This window comes from Panthera tigris, chromosome C1, assembly GCF_018350195.1.
Source record: "Panthera tigris isolate Pti1 chromosome C1, P.tigris_Pti1_mat1.1, whole genome shotgun sequence".
Classification (NCBI taxonomy): Eukaryota; Metazoa; Chordata; class Mammalia; order Carnivora; family Felidae; genus Panthera; species Panthera tigris.
In genome coordinates, this window is record NC_056667.1 from 48953572 (window position 1) to 48973339 (window position 19768).

The 19768-nt window shown below is 37.5% G+C and overlaps 1 long non-coding RNA gene across 1 annotated transcript in view; it reads right to left on the reverse strand.

The window, feature by feature from the left end:
• The window catches only part of LOC122241317, a 139900-nt gene extending 121992 nt beyond the window's left edge, over window positions 1-17908 (reverse strand). The window contains exon 1 of the long non-coding RNA XR_006221385.1: window positions 17815-17908. This is a non-coding gene — a long non-coding RNA (uncharacterized LOC122241317). The remainder of the gene's footprint in view (window positions 1-17814) is intronic.
• Window positions 17909-19768: the final 1860 nt, after the last annotated feature.

The window sequence follows — 19768 nt, forward strand, 5'->3', positions numbered from 1 at the left end:
CAAAACAGAAGAGACTCTTAAATATGGAGAACAGAGGGTTATTGGAGGGGTTGTGGGAGGGGGGATGGGCTAAATGGGTAAGGGGCATTAAGGGATGTACCCTGAAATCATCGTTGCACTATATGCTAACTTGGATGTAAATTTTTAAAAAACTAAATAAATAAAGTGTATGCTAAAAATATGGATGTTAGAGTAATTTCGGTGAGAGCTCTGGTATTTGGTGGGGGTGGGGGGGCGGTGAGAAGAGGGCTGGAGAGAAAGCCTCCATCTTCTTAGAGAATCTATGAATAATCATGAACACAATGGTATAGAAATGTCGAGTGGAAAGGCCATTCTGGTGATATTGCAGATGGAAGTGAGGAACACCATATTAGAAACCAGAAGAAAAGTCATCCTTGTTAGGAAGAGGCAAAGAACTTGACTGAATTGTATTTGTATTCTTGTGCTTTGTGGAAAGTAGAACTTGGAGGCAAGGCAAGGAAATAGATTCTCCCCTAGAGGCTCCCGAGAGGAACACAGCACCATTGACACCTTGATTTTAAGCTTTGCAAGACCTGTGTCAGACTTCTGAACCACAGAACTATAAGATAACAAATATATGTGGCTTTAAGCCATATTTGGTTCGTTAATTTGTTACAGTAGCCATAGGAAATATATAGTAGACATTCATTATGCTGAGGCCATGTGATGAGTCCCTATAATGTAAGTAGACACAAAGTCATGTTAGAAAACAGAGCCCCATCAAAGAAAGATTCCTCTCCCTCTCAACAGATGCAAACAGGAAGGATTTTCCAGAAGGAACACTTCTGTAAAATCCCAGAGACGTGAAGAAATATAATATACCCTTGAAACGGTAAACTGCATAAGGAGTCATAGTGAAAGGGTGGGCCTCCGCTGCCGACTCCATCTTGTTCTGTGTCCTTCACCTAGACCACCCCTCCCCCCCTTGAGTAACCTCCTGCTCACCCATTCAAACTTCCTGATCAAAACACGCCCAGTGACCTGCGTAACAGGACTCCGACCCTTCCCCAGCCAATCGGCCAAGGCCATGACCCTTCCCCAGCCAATCGGCCGAGGCCACAGCCATTACCTCACCAACTGCCCCTAGACCCCTATAAAACCTTTGTGCTTTTGAAACTCCCTCTCTCTCCCTGGTATCTCACCGCTGCGTCAGTGCAGGTAGGGGATTGAGCTCGAGCTAGCTCGAATAAAGGCTCTTTTGCTTTTGCATCGGACTCGGCTCCCTGGTGGTCTTTGGGGATCACGAATTCTGGGCATAACAATAGCAGTTATTCTTAATCCTATCAAAGCCTCTCTAACAAATATTTTATAATGCCTCCTTTATTACTCTACAATAAGATACATAGATATAACCTACCCAACATATATACATATGTATGTATTGATGAGTTGTTTTGAGGGGTGATAGTGGGGTTCGTGGTGTCCAGAGCCAACAGCCAAGAAAGAATTCTTGAAGACATCTTTGGTGCAAAAAGGTGATTTTATTAAAGCATGGGGACAGGACCCATGGGCAGGAAAAGCTGCCCTGGGACCATGAGGAGACACTGATTTTATACGATAGAGTTTGGGGAGGTAAAGTCCAGGGGAAGTTTCCTGTGAGATTTTCATAAACTAGAGAAGACTCCCAGGATACTGGAGGCCTCTCTATTGTCAAGCTAGGGTTTTTCTTCCCTCTAGCAAAGTACTAGGTAAGACAGTAGGGAGTTTCTGGAGAAACATTTTACTCTGCCTGCCTCAAGTATTTGTCAATGGGCTGCAGGTTATAAGGAAATTTAGTTCTGCCATTTCCTTCTGCCTTTGTTTTCCACATCACTACAGAAGGGTGATGGAGACTTAGGTCCTGTGGGACTATGATCTCTATCACTTAACCCTTTGTTTTTCCCCTTTCCTTTGTTCTTGGGCAGCCAGGAGTGCCTGAGGAATATCACACATATCCCACTTTGGTGGGGGGGGGGAAGGTGGGGGGTGTTCACGACCTGTCAGCTTGTCTTATGTTTTCTCATCGTGTGTGTGTGTGTGTGTGTGTGTACACACATGTAACTGTATATAAACATATAAATATGTGTAGGTATATATTTATATATTATATATAAACATATTCATATATATGAATAGTATTAGCCATACATGAAAGAAATAATAGAATATAAAGAAGTTATTTATATTATGTATTTCAATATACAATTACTTCTCAAGCACATTTGGATACATAAAAAAGTTGTCATTTACTTATATCTATGCATAGATTCATAGTGAATGCAATAGTTATGAATACAACCAAATACAAGTATGTTCTATTGGCAACTCAAATCCCATCAGCCATGTGTTTCCATCAATGACAGTGTCTTTCAAAAATAATGATGAAATCTTGACAAAGTTTTGGAAAACCAAAATACACTTCTAGTTCAATGTAAGAAGTTGCATTTCCTAGAAAAAACAATGTAGAGTGAAATTTTGCAAGAAACAAGGTGGGGGAGGGTAGTTCGGGTAGAAAAGTTTAGAGGAAAGCTTATATACCCTCAAAACACATGGACAAAGAGAAGCTTCTTCCTATTTCTGCCTCTAGCTGCTGAGGGAAGCACTTGTGCTTGAACTTGCTGTGGGCAGGACATCAAGAGACAGCTGAGAACAGAAGCCAGTATGAGTCTTTGCAATCATTCAGCTATTAGTTTAATAAATCCTTGAAACTCTCCATGTTACAAATTCTTATTGCATAAAATGAATGCCCTTACTGAGTCAATTTCATTTTTTCCCTAGTACTTGCAGCCCAAAGCAATGCAATGACCATATAGTCATGTGAGCCTGTCAGCTTGTCACAGACATACTGAGTTGTAGCAGATGCTGTCAGTGGCTTATCCTTCTCTTCCTCAGACTTATTATGGGGATAAAAGATAAACCATGCTCCCCAAAATCTAAGCACTTCTAGGTACATATTTAATCCGTCTTAATTGACAGTCATTACTCATATTATTTGAAAGATACACATTAGGTATATGAGCTGTATATCAGATTCCTAATGTTGCAGCCACCTACTACCACAACCTTGGCAGTTTAAAAAACACAAAATTTGAAATCCAAAATGGGTTTCCCTAGGATAAAATCAGGGTGTCAACAGGGCACCATTCTTTTCTGGATGCTCTAGGGGAGACAATTTATTTGCCCCTTTTGGCTTCCAATGTCTGCTTCTACTCCTTCCCCCACATTCAAGGTCAACAATCGCCTCACTCTCAACTTCTGATTCAGTCCCATCTCCTTCTTGGACTCCAACTGCCCTGCATCCCTCTTATGAGGACCCTTATGATTATATTGATCCAGCACCATAATCCAGGATAACCTTCCATCTTAAGATCCTCAACTTAGTCACATCTGCAAATTCCCGCTTGCCATGTAAGATTCCACCTTCACAGGCTCTACCACAATTGGGGGGACAATAATAGCTGAATTCAACAGTGCCACATATACAGTTAGAATATCCGGATAAAAAACAAAGATTTAGGTGTTCTTCCTGGCTCATCTAAAGCTTTGTACCTATTCCTTTATTTATGTATTAGCTTTTTTTCCCAGTTATTTATAACTGAAACACTATACAAAGTGGCTTAAACAAAAACCAGAGGGTGGATGGGTTAGCTCACAGAAGTGCTGGCATCAGGCACAGTTGGGTCCATGTGCCCAATCATCATCAGGAATATGTTCCTTTGTTTATCCCTGGAATCTTCTTTGCTCTGAGTTTTCTTCATTCTTGGACATTTGGAAGGCAAAATGGCCATCAGCAACCCAGGTACATATTCTAACAGCTAAGGACCCCACAGGAAAGAGAAAAGTTCATCTCTTAAAAGAGACCCTTATTCTTCAGTAGTTTCAGAAAAAATCTCAGGACCAGCTGACGCTGATAGGCCTGACCCAGGTCATGTTCTACTGCCCAGAGCCAGCATATGGGGTCAGAATTAATTGAATCACATGGAGTGAGAAGAGCAGAAGGAAGTGTTTCTCTAAAAGTCAGTCAGGGCACTTTGGCCAGAGAAGGAGGACAGAGAAGCTGGGCAGGCAAACTCCACAGATGCCCTTCCCAACTTCCTTTGCGGTGATCAGTAATCAGCTCTCCAGAGCCCCCTTTTAGATGTGAGAACCCAGATACTTGTGCCTTCGGCTTCAGTGCCATGGTGGGCAAAGGCTCCTGGCAGTGACAGAGTGCTACACAGCCAAACTATAACTAGTTTTAGAAAGAGAACAGAGGTATATTTCTTTCCTGGGCATGAGAATCAATCTGCTCTTCTGCAGCTATGCCTACTATCCTTTTTATTTTTGTGGGAAGAAGAGTGATGAGTATGTTTGCTCAGGGTCCAAGAAACCATTTGGAGGTTCAGAAGCCCTGGCTTATAGACAGGTATTCAAAAACTGAGAAAGAGAAAATGAAGTGTTGCAAATCCAGTGATCCTTTCCTCAAAGGACTCCATGAGTATCAATATACATATAATTGGAGCACAAGGGCTGTGGAGGCAGATGGCTTGGGTGGAAAATCAGCTCCATTATTTTCTCATTCTGTGGATCTCATTTTATCTCCTTAAGCCTACTTTTCTCATCTGTGAAACAGAAATCATAAAGTACTTAAATACTGTGGCTATTTTAATAATGAAATGTTAGCTAGTGTATTTGGACTGATGTGGGGAATATCAGTCTGTTATACATAGTCTAGTTTGATCTACAACTTAGAGATCTAGAAAACTTGCCCAGTGTCACACAGATATAGGTGAGCCAGTGGGGACTAGAATTCTCTCCTCTCAGCAGCCACTCAAGTACAGGACCAAATGGTGCTAGAATGACAGAATAAAACTAGCTATCATTAAGTGCTTACTACTGGCAATTTCTTCCAATGTATTTGGGCTTTATGAGTATTCTTTCATAAAAATTTCACCATCACTCTAAAATGATTCTTGTTAGAACATACAAGAAAACATATGAGAGTGTCAGTGAACTTTAACTGCTTGCCCCAATGCACAGTTTTTACGTAGTAAAATCAAAGCTGTCTCTAAACTTCTGTACACTCTTATTGAGCCTCCTCCCTTGTTTGAGCATGAGGAATGCAGATCAGGACAGAAACAGTCATGAGCCATGTTGAATGAGATGCATAGTTAGAATTCCCAGCAGACAGGAGTTGCAAAATTAATGGAGTAATGTTATTCGATTTCAGGCAACTTGTAGCTAAAGTGTATAACTGAAATATATAGAATATAGAACACTTATTATGTACTTCCTATATTCTGGATGATACTATTCAGCTTATCTTGCTGGATTAGTATAACCATTTACTTATAGTATTATTCTTTTTTATTCTTTTTAAAATTTTTTTAATGTTTATTTATTTCTGAGACAGAGAGAGACAGAGCATGAGTGGAGGAGGGGCAGAGAGAAAGGGAGACACAGAATCAGAAGCAGACTCCAGGCTCTGAACCATCAGCACAGAGCTGGATGCGGGGCTCGAACTCATGAAATGCAAGATCATGACCTGAGCTGAAGTCGAACGCTCAACCGACTGAGCCACCCAGTCACCCCTCACTTATAGTATTATTCTTGATTTTATACACAAGTAATCTAGGAAACTGAGAAAGTTGAACAGTTTTCCCAGGATATGCTAGCTGATGAGCAATGGAACCAGGACACAAACAGAGGACTCCACATGTTGGGTGAGTGCTCCTTCTATAAAGTCTCTCTCTCACACACACACATACACACACACACACACACACACACACACACACACACACACCAAACAAGTGCCCAGCCTGCAGCTATAGGAGCCTGCATACACATCTTGGCAGGACTCACATTCCTGCAATTTTCCTCCTTTCTCACTTGTTACAGTCCTGCTGTTACCAGTGGATTTAATTCCTGCAATTTGCACTGTTTTTCACAATCTGTTCTCATTTCTCAGAAGTGCTTGCTCAATAGCTACACTATTGGCCTCAAAACTAGGCCTAAAGAACATGCAAAGTGCTCACATACACTGAACTTGAGTTTGGGGAGACCAACAAATGTAAAATTACTGAAACATGTCCCGCAGTTGGTAGCCTCCATGCAAGGAGCAGATTATAATTCTCGATCTTTAATCAGATCCACCGTAAGTCAGAAGGTAGTAGGAGAAAAGCCTTTGAAAATCCTTTGAAAATATTCTGTTGCTTATTTGTTAAGAGGGGAGTAAAACAAAATCCAGTGTGCAGGTGCCATTGTCTGCAATACAAGGATGACTATAATCCACCCAGTCACTGTCCTCAAGAGGCTCACAGTCTGGTGAGGGAGACAAGAAAACCAACAGTTACAACCTAGGAAGTAATGAGGTCAGTGGGTCACAGGACCAGGGCTAGCTTCAAGGGTATATGAAGTGTGTAGTCACCCAAGGCCCTCTGCTTAGTAGGGACCTTGTTTGGGTTAATGTTATGATGTTACCATCCTGAAATTCTTAATAACTTTTGAACAAAGTGCCCCACATTTTCATTTTTCATTAAGCCATACAAATTATGGAACCTTTCCTGCACATGAGGTATGCTCCTCACTTACTCTGATGTTAATAGAAATATCTTAGGGAAGGGTGATGCCCCTTGAAGGATGAGAAATAAGAAGTGGGAGAGGACATTGCCTTTACTTTGGCACAGAGGTGTGAAAGGGCATCATGAGGCAACAACTCTCAGTATTTACGTGTAAATGAATGAAAAGTCTAGGACAGGCAGTAGGATGCATAAGAAGTGAGAATGGAAAAGTAGGTGCAGCCAGAGCATGGGAGGCTTTAGAGGACATCCTCAAGATTGTGACATTGATCTTGTGATAAGGAGCTACTGGAGAGATTACACAGGTGCCTGACAGGTTAGCCCTCCATTTTAGAAAATTACTATGGGTAAAAAGCAAAATTTAAAAAGGGTTAAGGTAAGACAGAGTGACTACTTAGTAGGCAATTGTAACCATCCAGCTAAGCAGGGAGAACAAGAGAGGAGGGGAAGTAATGAAGCAAAGAAATACTTAGGAAATAAAATTGGTGTAATAAGGTGGCAAGTATTTCAAGCTTCCTATCTTCTAGTGGTTTTCCTCTTCTTTATGAATGTAACCTCAACTTTAGGGGGAGTAAATGACTCTTCTCAACTACTTTGAAGGTGGAAAATGTCACGTGATAGGACCCTAGACAATGAGATATACACAAAAACATTAGACCACCAGTGGAGGACACCTTTTTAGAAAAGCTATTATTTTTCTGCTAAAAAGGGACAAACTCAGATGATACATGTCTTTTGTTCACGTCCTTCCCTATGTCTTCCCATGTTGTGATTGTAAGAAAAACAGCACATGCTGAGGATGGAAGAACAGGAAGCTGGAGGAGCTTAGGTCCTTGACTCAGGCCACCATTGTCACATGCCTCTAAGTGCTTACTCCTAAACTTTTTGTTACTGAGAGAAATTAAACTTTTCAAAGACAGCAAGTCTTGGAGGTGATGAAACACTAGCAGCACATATAAATGTGGAAGGGAAAACTGAGCAGAGAAAAAGTGCAGTAGAAGCCTGGGGTTTTCATCATTAGGTAAGCCAGGTCTGAGACAGCAAAGGTGGAAGGCCATGAGTAGCCCAGCATAGCAGTGATGAGAATGATGAAACCAGGCCTTCATTGAGATGGGAAAGGAGAATGGCTGAGGTAGACTTCCCTTTCAATTTTGTCTGGGGGTGACTTTGAATAAAGTAAACATTTATTAATGAAGAACTATGGTACTTCAGGGCTCAGTGAGGTTAAGGGACAGAGACAAGGACATATTGTTACTGAAGGGTAGAACCAGGACTTCATGCCAGATCCAACCATCCCTGATTCTGAGGGGAGCCAAGGTGGAGAAGAGAAGCTGTCAATGAGTATGTGCAGGCAGCAGAGAGCCTGGTGTCTGGCCACAGGTGGCAGTGAAAAGGAGAATCCAACCACCTCTCAGGAAAAGGGGTGGACATGGCCAGAAGCAGATCAAGAAATAAAAATTAGAGTAGGGACTCTAGCCAAGGGACACAAGCAAATACCTCTAGATCCTAAGAGAAAATGAGGCTAGAAGAACAAAGCTGGTCAGAGGATGTGATCCATGACTTTTCAGGAAGCCACATCTAGAATCCAGGCCTTGGGTATGAGTCACATATTGCCAGATGGCAGGAAAGTGAAGGGCCTTTATACATGCCACCAAAGAAGGGCAAAACCCTCAACTTTCCTTCATTTCCCTGTCATCTCTAATCAATAGACTAACTAGCATGGTTTAGAGTGCCTACCACTGTCATGCAGTGTGAAAAATTTTATATAACTTATTTTTTTCACACATTATCCTGTGGATTAAAATTTGGTTCTCCCACTTTCTACTTACTTTCTTATAGTAGATAATAGTCTTCACGTGTTAGTATTGTTGAAGTGAAACAAGATAAAGAGTTTGACCCAAAGCAGAGACTCAAAAAATTCTTAATTTCACTATACATTCAACAATTCATTAAGTAATATCTTTATTGCCATATTGTAGATTAAAAAAACGTGAAGTGTGGTGGCTGTCGTAGGAGAAACTTGAAGCCATATCATTTTATTCCATAGAGTGTATAGATCCCACTGCTTCTCAGCTACCAATTATCATGAAAACCACCATTCCTTGAACATTTCATTGTTGGTCAGGCATTGAGCAAAATGCTGTATATACGTCATTTAATCTATTAAAATTATAGCTACAATATCATTTAATCCTCTCAGAAGGTCTATAGGATAGATATTTTAATTGTATGGATTCGCAAGTACCAGTGTCCCCAAGTAAGAGGACTATGATCTAAACCAAGTTTTGTGCCAGCAAAGGTTGTGTGTTAACCATAAAAGATAGGCTTCCTGACGCCAAAAGTTTGTCCAGAAACCAGTACCCTAGTATATAAGCCAAAGATCTGGTCTTTTACACTCACAAGAGAGAACATTTTTAAAGTTCTAAAACATGCTTGGATCTGATTGCAGGCATCAGCTGGTCAGTTAAGACATACTTGAGTGAATAAATACTAGTGGTAGCTTATCTGGAAGGTGAGCTAGGCCACCTAACAAGCCTTATATGTCCTATTAGAGAAGATAATAATGAGGGAACAGTAATGGGCAAAGTATGGTTTAGCTTCATGTTCAGAAAAATAATAGCTCCCCACCAGAGCTCTGAACCACAGTGCCGTGGGAGACAAGCAGTGTCTACATTCTTGGGCAAAAGCCATGTTAGCATTCAGAGACTAATAAAACTTAAACCCTTTTTTCCCTATCTTCTTATTAACATGTGTCCTTGCCCAACTATTAACAACAATTCACAACTAACAACAAAAATAGTTATTACTTACCAAGTATATTCTACATCCTTTATATTAACTAGCTACTTAATTTTTAAATAATCTACAAGATAAAGGTTATAACCACCAATGAAAGTTGAAGAAACTGAGGCTGAGAGTGGTAAAATAAGTTATCAAGGTCACAGGTGATTAATGCAGAGGTACAATTTAAATGGAGATCTGTCCGTTAAACTCATGTCCCTAACTTCTCAGCCCTAGCCTATGTCCCTTTATTTTAAAAAGACTTATGCTTTCCCATAGTCTTGTGCCTACTCATAATGACCAAGAATGTCTTACCTTCCAGACACCAAAACCCAAGCAAAATTTAACTAAGGCTCCCTTTCTCCATGAAAAAATGTTTTAATCCCCTTTTCCTTATTTTAAACCAACCATGGAATCTCCTTCCTCCAAATACAAATTTCATTTGGTTTGATTATTTTGTGGTGTTTATATATGCTTTATAATTTAAATCCTTTCATTTAGTTTCTATCTCTTATATTTCCCACACCCACATCTACTCCAGCTATTTTCCCAATGTGCCACCTGTGCAGAGCACCCTGGAGACCACCACCCTGGTTTGAGCCCATTAGCTCCAGCTTTCCTGTCAAGGTATCCACCTGTGCAGGATGCCTGAGAACCCCCAGCAAGTGCCTGCTTCAGTTTCAGCTGTTCTACCAAGCCACACTCCATGGAACTCCCCAGGACTACCTGACCCATGTCTGCTTTAGCTCCAGCCAATCTACTAAGGCAGCCCTCATGCACAGTGCTCTTGAACTGCCAGCACACAACTGCTACAGCCCCAGACAGCTAGCCAAAGCCACCAGGCACATGCAGTCCACACAGAAGACATGCCTGCACAAGGCTGTTCCATCAAGACTAGAAGAAGTTGCTGTTCCACTGCCTTCACGGAAACAAAGAAGGTCAAACAATGAGGCAGAGGAATATGCTCAAAATGAAAGAAGATGATAAAATTCCAAAAGAAAAAAAAAGAACATTAAACAGAGATAAGCAATTTATCTAACAAAAATGTACAAAGTAATTGTAATAAAGATGATCACCAGTCTGGAGAAGAGTGGATAAACTCACTAAGAACAACAAAGAGAAAAAATATAAAAGTGAAACAATCAGAGTTGAAGAATACAACAAATGAAACATAATATACACTAGAGAGAATCAATAGCAAATTAGAAAATGCACAACAGATCAGTGATCTAGAAGACAGGGTATTGAAAAGCACCCAAGCTGAATAGCAAAAAGAAAAAACAAAACAAACAACAAAAACACAACATTTTTTTAAAATGAGGATAGGTTAAGAGAACTCTCAGACAACACCAAGTGCATTATAGGGGCTCCCGAAGTACAGAAAGAGAAAAGAGCAGAAAATTGTTTGAAAAAATAATGGTTGAAAATTCCCCTGACCTAGGGAAGGCAATAGACAACCAGGTCCAGGATTCACAGAAAGCCTAGAACAATAAAACCCTAAGAGGTTCACACCAAGACTCATAATAATCAAAATGTCAACAATTAAAGAGAAAAAGAAACTTAAAAGCAGTAAAAGAAAAGAACTAGTTATGTACAAGAAAAAGCCCATAAGGCTGTCAGTTAATTTTTTAGCACAAGTGTTATAGTCCATAAGGGAGGGAGTGGCATAGTATAATAGACTACTGAAAGGAAAAGCCTACAACTAAGAATACTGTACCCAGTCAAGTAATCATTCAGAACTGAAGATAGAGTTTTCCAAAAAAACAAAAGTTAAATGATTTTACTACCACTAAACTGCCCTTATAAAAAATATTAAAATGACTTCAAGTGAAAAAATAAAAAGAAAAATATGAAAGGTAAAAAAATTCACAAGTAAAAGCAAACATACAATAACATTCGTACATCAACCACTTACAAAGTTAGCGTAAAGGTTGAAACAAAAAATAAAATTAAATATACCTAAAAAAAACTAGCTTAGGTACTCACAAATTTTTTTAAAAAGATGTACAATATGAAAACATATAAATAAAACATGTAAGTGGAGAATAAAAATGTACTATTTTTAGAATGTGTTTGAACTTAAGAAACCATCACCTTATATCAACTGTTACATATTTAGGCTATCTATGAACCTCATGGTAACAACAAACCAAAAACCTGTAATAGATACACAAAATCTAAAGGGAAAGGACTCCAAGCATAACACTAAAGAAAGCCATCAAGGGCAACAAGAAGTCATCCGAGTGGCTCATTTGGTTAAGTGTCTGACTTCGGCTCAGGTCATGATCTCACCATTTGTGAGTTTGAGGCCCACATTGGGCTGTTTGCTGACAGCTCAGAGCCTGGAGCCTACTTTAGGATTCTGTCTTCCTCTCTTTCTGCCCCTCCCGCACTCATACTCTCTCTCTCAAAAATAAAATAAAAAACATTTAAAAATTTTTTTTAAAGAACATAAAAGGAAGAGAGCAAAACAAAAACAAACAAATGAACAAAAGAACTACAAAAACAACCAGAAAACAATTAAAACGGTAATAATACATACCTATGAATAATTACTTTAAATGTAAATGGTCTCTATGCTCCAATAAAAAAAAAAAAACAGAACAAACACAAAAAAATAGGGTGACTAAATGGATTAAAAAAGAAAACAACAGGACCCATATATATGCTGCCTATTGGAGAGTCACTTCAGAGTTACAGACACATAAAGAGTGAAAATAAACAGATAAGATATTCCATATCAATGTAAGAAAAAAAAAAGAATAAAAGGAAGAATAAGATGAAGCAGCAAAGTAGCACTATTTATCTCAGTAAAAACAGACTTTAAAAAAAGACTGAAATAAGAGACAAAGTAGTCCATGAGATAATGAAAAAGAGAAATCAAAGATTTCCATATTAGAAGGAAGAAATTAAATTCTCATTATTTGTAGATGACATGATACTATACATAGAAACCTCTAAAGACTCCACCAAAATTATTAGAATAAATCCAAATAAGACATAACAATTGTAATTTTTTTTGCACCCTACATATAGGAACCAAAATATATAAAACAAATATTAACAAACATAAGAGGAGAAATTGACAGTAATATAATAATAGTAGGAGATTTTAACATCCCACTTATGTCAATGGATAGATTATCCAAACAGGGTATCAATAAGGAAACTGGATTTGAACACATTAGATCAGATGGACATAACAGATACACACAGAGAACATTCCATCCAAAAACAGCATAATACACATTCTTGTCACATGCATATGGAACATTCTCCAGGATAGCTCATATGTTTTGCACAAAAGAAGTCTCAATAAATTTAAGAAGATTGAAATCATATCAAGAATCTTTTCTGATCACAATGGTAAAAAATCTAGATCAAGTTCAAGAAAAAAGTAAGGGTATTATGTTAATCACTTATAAAGCCAGAATAGAGGTTAAAACACAAAAGCAGTAAAATCAATTATATCCATAAAAATTAGTCAAGGGATACACAAAAAGATGTAAAATATAACCTCATAAACATAAAATGTGGAATGCAAGTTTAAAACTTATTGCTTTTAGAATGCATTTGAACTTAAAGATCAACTTAATATAAACTGCTATACACATGGGATATTATACACAAACCCAACAGTAGCCACAAATAAAAAGCCTATAATAGAAACAAAACAAAACAAAAGAAAAAGAATGCTAAGCATACCATTAGAGAAAGTCATCAAAACTCAAGAGAGCAAGAGAAGAAGAAAGGAACAAAGAAGACTGACAAAAAAATCAGTAAACAATTGACAGAATTGCAATAAGTATGCATCAATAATTATTTTAAATACAAGTGGTCTGAATGTTCCAATCAAAAGACATAGGGTGACTGGATTAAAAAATAAGACTCATCCATATGCTGCCTATGAAAGACTCACTTCATACCTGTGGACACATACACTGAGAAAAAGATATTTCATGTAAATGGAAGCTCAAAGAAGGTCACAGTAGCAATACTTTCATCAGATAAAATAGATTTTAAAACAAAGACTATAATCAAGAGACAAAGAAATACATTACATAATGATAAACGGATCAATAAAAGAATATAACAATTTTAAGTATTATTGCACCCAACAGAGGAATAGATACATAAATAAAGCAAATACTAACAAAGTGAGAAATTGACAAATAGTAAGGGACTTTAACACTCCAATTACATCAAAGGATAGATCATCCAAACAAAATCAACAAAGAACCATTGCTCTTAATGACACCTTAGGTCAGATGGATTTGACCAACATATACAGAACATTCCAACCAAGAGCAGCGGAATATACATTATTTTCAAGGGCATGAGGAACATTATTCAGGATAGATCACATGTTAGGCCACAAAACAAGTCTCAATAAATTTAAGAAGACTGAAATCCTGTCAACCATTTTTTCCAACCACAAGGGTATGAAACTAGAAATCAGTTATAGGGACAAAGATAGAAAACAAAAAACAAATGCATGGAGTCTAAATAACATGTTTCCAACCAATGGGTCAATGAAGAAATCAAAAAAAAAATCTGAAGACAAAAGAAAATGAAAAAATAGTCCAAAATCTTTGAGACCCAGCAAAAACAGTTCTAAGAGGTAAGTTTATAGTGATACAGGCCTATGTCATGAAACAAGAAAATTTTCAAATAAAGTACTATTCTTACACCTAAAGAACTAAAGAAGTTAAAATTCCAAAGGTAGAAGGAAGGAAATATGAAAGAGTAGATTAGAAATAAAGAAAATAGAGACTAGAAAAAATATAGAAAAATACCAAGACAACCAAAATCTGGTATTTGAAAAGATAAGCAAATTTGATAAACATTTAACTAGACTCATGGAGAGAAAAAGAGGACTCAAAATCAGAAATGAAGGACTAGAATAAAAATTATAAAAGAATACTATGAAAAATTATATGTCAACACACTGGACAGCTTAGAAAAAAAATGGATAAATTCCTAGAAACACATTCTCCAAACTGAACCAGGACAAAAGTAAAAACCTGAACAGATGAATTGTTAGTAACAAAACTGAAAAAATAATAAAACACCACCCAACAAACAAAAGTTCAGGATTAGATGGCTTTATAGGCAAATTTTACAAAATATTTAAAGAAGAATTATACCTATTCTTTCAAAGTATTCCAAAAATTAGAATAACTCCAAATTCATTCTATGAGGACAGCATTATTTTGATACCAAATCAAAGACTTTACAAGAAAAAAATATATATATATATAGGAAAATATCCCCAATAAATGTAGATGCAAAAATCCCCAAGAAAATACTAGCAAATCTAATAAAAAATACAAGGATCATTCATTGTGAGGATGTGGGATTTAATCCAGGGATGCGACATTGGTTCAGTGCTCCAAATGTGGTACATTACATTAACAACAGGAAGGATAAAAACCATATGATCATTTTAATACCCAGAAAAAGCATTTGACAAAATTCAACATTTTTTTATGATAAAAACACTCAACAAAGTGTATTTAGAGGGAATATATCGCAACATAATAAAGGCCATATAGGACAAACCCACCCTTAACATCATCCTCAATGGTGAAAAACTGAAAGCTTTTCCTGTAAGATCATTAACAAGACAAGGATGTCTCTCTCACTATTTTTATCTATCATTGTACTGGAAGTCCTGGCCATAGTAATTAGATAAGAAATATAAATAAAAGGCACCCAAATTGGTAAAGAAGAAGTTAAATTGCCACTATTAGCAGATGACATGATTCTATAGATAGAAAAACCTAAAGACTCCACCAAAAAATTATAAGAATAAACTAACTCCATAAAGTTGCGGGATACAAAATTAACATACAGAAATCCATTGCATTTCTCTATGATCATAACAAAGTAGCAGAAAGATAAATTAAGAAAGCAACCCCATTTACAACTATCCCCAAAGGAATAAACTACCTAGGAATAAATTTAACCAAATGAGCGAGAGACCTATATTCTGAAAACTGTAAGAAATTGATGAAAGAAATTGAAAATGACACAAAATGAAAAGATATACTATGCTCAGAATATGCTCAGACTAAAAGAATTAACATTGTTAAAATGTCCATACTGCCCAAAGCAATCTACAGATTTGATGCAATCCTTATCAAAATACCAATAGCATTTTGCATAGATCTAGAACAATAAAATTTGTATGAAACCACAAGGACCCCAACTAGCCAATACAATCTTGAGAAACAAGAATGAAGCTGAAGTTACCATAATTCCACATTTCAAGATATACTACAAAACTATAGTAATCAAAACTGAATGTTAGCACAAAAATCAACACAGATCAACAGAACAGGATACAGAGCACAGAAATAAACCCACAACCATATGGACACTAATCTACAACAAAGGAGGCAAGAATATACAATGGGAAAATGGTGCTGGGAAAACTGGATGGCTGCATGCAAAAGAATGAAATGGGACAACTTTCCTATACCACACACAAAAATCAACTCAAAATACATTAGCTAAATATGAGACCTGAACCATTAAACTTCTACAAGAAAACATAAGCAGAAATTTCTTAGATGTCAGCCTTAGGGACATATTTATGAATATATCTTTTGAAACAAACAAGCAAAATTAAACTATCGGGGCTACACACACACACACACACACACACACAAACTTTTGCACAACAAAGGAAACCATCAACAAAACAAACAAAAAAGGCAGCCAACTAACTGGGAGAAGTTATTTGCAAATGATATATCTCATAAGGGGCTAATGTCCAAAGTATGTAAAGAACTTATACAACTCTACACCAAAATAAAAACATTCCAATTAAAAAATGGGTAGAAGGTCTGAATAGACATTTTTCCAAAGAAGACATACAGATGGCCAGCAGACACATAAAAAGATGCTCAATATCAATCATCAAGAAAATGCACATCAAAACCACAATGAGATGTCATCTTATACCTGTCAGAATGGCTAGAATCAAAAACACAAACAAGAAGTGTTGGTGAGAACGTGGAGAAAAAGGAGCCCTTGTACAGTGTTAGAATGTAAATTGGTACAACCACTGTGAAAAACAGTAAGGAGGTTCCTCAAAAGATTAGAAATAGAAATACCACACAATCCAGAAATTCTACAACTGGGTATTTATTCACCCCCCCCCCAAAAAAATGAAAACACTAATTTGTAAAAGATATAGGCACCGCTATGTTTATTATGGCATTATTTACAATAACCAAGATAGGGAAAGCAACCAAGTGTCAATTGATAGATGAATGGATAAAGAGATGTGATATAGATAGAGATTTCTCAGCTATAAAAAATGAAGTCTTGGCATTACTGACAACATGAATGGACAACATGAAAATCAAAGACAAATACCATTTTATTTATATGTGGAATATAAAGAACAAAACAAACGAATAGACTCTTAAATACTGAAAACAAGTTGTGATTTCCAGAAGGGGTGCAGTATGCATTAAATGGGGGAGGGATTAAGAGGTACTAACTTCTAGTTATAAAATAAATAAGTCATGGAGATGAAAAGTACAGCAAAGAAAATATAGCCAACAATATTTAGTCAATAATCTGTATGGTGATAGATGGTGACTATACTTATCCCTTGAATAATGTATAGAACTGTCTAATTCCTAGGTTTTATACCTCAAACTAATATAACATTGTATGTCAACTATACTTCAATAATAAGGGTTTAAAATTTTTTTTATTAAAAATAAAATAGGGGAAAGGATAAAGATGTGATATATATTGTCTGTTTGTGTGTGTGTGTGTACACAATAGAGTATTACTCAGCTGTAAAAAAAAAAAAAAGGAGATCTTGCCATTTAAGATAATACAAATGGACCTAAAGGGTATTATGCTAAGTGAAAGAAGTCAGTTAGATAAAGATAAATACCATATGGTTTGATTTACATGTGGAACCCAAAAAACAAAACAAATAACAAACATAAAATAAGAACAGACTTCATAATTACAGAGAATTTTTGATTTTTGTTTGCCTGAGGGGAGGGGTTTGAGGGGATGGGCTAAGTAGGTGAAGGGGACTAAGAGGTACAAACTTCCAGTTATAAACTAAATAAGTCACAGAGACGAAGCATACAACAAAGGGAAACTAGTCAAAGATGACTGTAATAAAGAAAGATTTTGATTCTTATTTCTTATACTCAAAGACTCTCTGTGAAGGCAGCTTCTGTCTCTCTCTAGTATCAGGGGAGGTAAGAGATGGTTTGGAGAGGATGTAAGAGATTATATGCTAATCATATCACTGAATAGAGGGCCCTCCCTCAGAGGTACATCTCATCTTTGTTCCCATAGTACTCCAAGAGGTTGGGAATCTGAGCAATAGAACTCTGAATCACTTTAACCTGGAACACCAAGAAGTAGAAACTCAACAAAAATAATCTCAAGGAAGTGTAGATAGCTGCACACAGTAAAGTTTGTGTCCCACCTGAAAGGTTCTTCTTTGTGTTTGCAATTCTTCCCCTCATTCTGGGATGAAAATGGAGCCCAAATTCAAGAGGAAGCTCCTATAGGAGAACAGATGGTTGGTGAGAAGCAGCCAAGCCTGAAGATACATAATTGCATCACAAAGTTTTACAAAGTTCATCTGTTGATGTCAGCGCCACTGACAATAACAGCCCCATCAACTCCTGTACAGCCTTACCTAATATCTCAGTTTCAGCTGATTGTACCTTCCTTTATATGTTTGTTGAAGCCACCATTTACCCGTCATAGCACTTACACTAACATTTAACACATAACTAGCATGTCACGCATCAGCCACTGGATTAAGCACTTTATGTGTATCATTTCACTGAACTCCTGTGACACTTTAAGAAATCCCAATGAAATGATGGATATTACTATTACTTTGATTTTACACATGTGAAAACTGAGACAGTATAGCAGAGACTGTCTAGGTGTTTAGTGAGTCTACTTCCCTTTCTGCCTAGGCACATATTTGGGGCACCTGCCCCTGTGTAGTTCTTGTCAACCGAGTGTAAGTATGCAGTTCTCCACTGCCAGGCCCGACCCCAACAAACATCTGGTATGATTCTCCTCCTTCTCTCTTCCCCACCTATTAGCCTGATGTCAATGCCCTAGGCACTCATCTTTCGTCCTTGGTCCCTGAATGACAGTGTGAAGCAGAGCTTTCCTACCCCACCCAACACATGCCATTGCTTGGATTTTATAAAAGCAGCAACTGAAGTTCCATTATGTTAAGACAGTGAGATTTTGTCTTTGCCAGTGCATAGCACTACCTTGACAAGTATTTGTAGTGACACTGTCAAGCAAGGATGCTACATCAGGTAGTTTAGTGCAAGAGTCTGCACATCTAGACAAAACACTACTGTCTCACAGGGCACCTGGGTGGCTCAGTTGGTGAAGTGTCCAACTCTGGATTTTGGCTCAGGTCCTGATCTCACAGTTTGTGAGATCCAGTCCTGTGTCAGGCTCTGTGCTGACATCATGGAGCCTGCTTGGGATCCTCTCTCTTTCTCCTTCTCTCTCTGCCCCTCCCTTGTTCACACACAATATCTCTCTCCCTCTCTCTCTCTCTCTCTCTCTCTCTCAAAATAAACAAACATTTAAAAGAACGCTACCATCTCACTAAATGTCTTTTACCGGTTTCTCATTAAACTAAATTCCTTTTTGGAGGGGATTTTTCATCCTAATTATTAGAATTTAGTACTTATTGGGACACCTGGGTGGCTCAATCAGTTGAGCATCTGACTCTTGATTTTGGCTCAAGTCATGATCTCACACGCTTTGGGACTGAACCCCACGTAGGTGTCTGTGCTGAAAGCAGACAGCCTGCTTGGGATTCTCTCTCTGTACCCCACCCCCAAATACATACACTTAAAAAGAATTTAGTACTTAGAATAACATCAAATAGAGTTGAAAGCAATTTAATGGAATTGGTTGAGATTTTATTTAACTTTTTCCCGGCACCATCATTTCACATCCTCATCTTATCAGAGTTTTACTTAAAACTAGCACTTTCAAATCATTTTTACTTTTCCTAAATCCATTCTTTAAATTCCCAGAAGTTTTTGTGTCTCAATAGAAGTCCAGCCAGTATGTTATAACTCATCTTGACACTTTCTATGTAAGTAATTCTTGGCATTTTCACATCATGTTCATGTGAACCATTCAGATTCAGCAATGATTGATTGAGTTCAGGTAGTGGGTTTGGCATTTTCCTATGTCATTAGTGAGTTCCACAGCAACCTCATGAAATGTGTATTATCTCCATTTTACAGATGAACAAACAATGAGTAAACCAAGGCTCAAAAATGCTCAGGGAGTGATCTAAAGCTAATCATTGAAAAATTTGGGACTAGCACCCAAATCTACTTTCTAGTCCATTGGTGTGTTTTTACCATGTTATTTCTAATATC